This window comes from Petaurus breviceps, unplaced genomic scaffold (genome assembly GCF_028583685.1).
Source record: "Petaurus breviceps papuanus isolate PSGF00001 unplaced genomic scaffold, PetGlider_PUasm1.0 67, whole genome shotgun sequence".
NCBI classification, from domain to species: Eukaryota; Metazoa; Chordata; class Mammalia; order Diprotodontia; family Petauridae; genus Petaurus; species Petaurus breviceps.
In genome coordinates, this window is record NW_027186446.1 from 2,361,641 (window position 1) to 2,363,319 (window position 1,679).

Genomic DNA, 1,679 nt, shown 5'->3' on the forward strand with positions numbered 1-1,679 from the left:
TCACTGCGCCACCTAACTGCCCCCAAAAATTTATTTCTTAAACTACTCATTTACTTTTTAGAGCAAAATAGTCTTATGAAAAGAGTGATAGGGTTGAAGTCAGAGATACCTGATGTTAAGTCCAACAACTTATTAATTATATATAATCTTGACATGGTACCTCCTTTCTTTGAAATTCAGTTGTCTCATTTATAATATAGGGCTGGCAACACAGTATTATTTTGAGAAACAAATGAGCTAAATTTATAAAGAAATGTATAAATGTCAGCTTTTACTAAGTATTAATATATAAAAGTGGTTAAGAAAATCTTAAAAGAAATGAAGTGAAATGCAAAATATAAATTTAAAAAGTAAAATAAAATTGAAGTGACATGTTTTCAAAATACAAAAAATAGGAGAAAATACCAAAATCATAAAGGAAGACTTTATTATTATTAATTTATTATCCCAATCATCCAATCTATAACTGGGGCTATAGTAGGTATGCTTTCAATGAGCCTACAGAAGATGAACTTACAACTTAATGTTTTATTTAATTACAAAATAATTATTTTGTTCATTTGTAAAAACTCTCCAGAATGTTATGTATATAATCACAATGCCATGATACCCATTTATCCCAAGAATATGGAAATTAGCTTGAGTACCAGAAGATGAATATAAAAGCATAGTAGAGGGGGAGTCGAGATGGAGGAGTAGAAACAGGACTTCCGTGTGTCTATGGGTTCCACCTCCTCCAAAAAATGACTTTAGAAAAACGTTGGAGCTACAGAACCCAAAAAAATGACAGAGAGAAGCTAACCTCCTCCTGAGGACAGCCTGGCAGACCTGCAAGAAGCAGCCAGCACAGCACTCTGGGAGCTGAGTCCAGCCCTGCAGGAGCCCATGGTTTTAGCCACAGGGCGGCTTGACCACTATGGAAATGTTTTGCGTAGCTACACATTTACTACCCTTTGCTTATCTTCCCAGTGAGGATGGGTGAATAAGGAGGAGGGGAAAGAATTAAAAATTTTAAAATCAAATGTTTAAAATACATATATACATATTATTATTATTATTATTATTATTTTACATGTAACTGGGAAATGAGATATACATGCACTGGGGCATAGAGATACACCATGCCCTACTGGAAAATCTGAGGGGAATGGGAGGAGGATATAGGAGAGAACAGATTGGGGGAGGGGATATTCAGTGGGATCTCTGTTTTGGCATGGTGGGTAGGGAAAAATGGAGGGAAAATTTGTAACTCTAAATCTTGTGGAAATGAATGATGTAAACTAAAAAATAAAAAAGAGAAAAAAAGCATAGTAGAATCCTATGAAAAAGTGAAGTCAAGCTTAGAATGAACTGAAGCTGGTGCAGGCTTTTAAGGATAATCCAGGACATCTTTTCAACTTTGAGAAGAAAAATTAACATTAAAGGAGAGTATGACCCTTTATTTAAATGATAGGGAAAATGGTAACTGAGAACAGAGAACACAGAGCTGCTTAATATAACCTTGTTTCCATTTTCTCTGCTAAAGAGAAAATCAAATTAGAAATGTCAGAACAAAAATCACATTCAGAGAATTGATAGCCAAGTAAGAAAAGTGTAAGAGAGGACCTAACTACACTTGATAAATTAAATTTACCTAATTACATCACTATATATTGAAAAAACTGGCATGTATGACCACT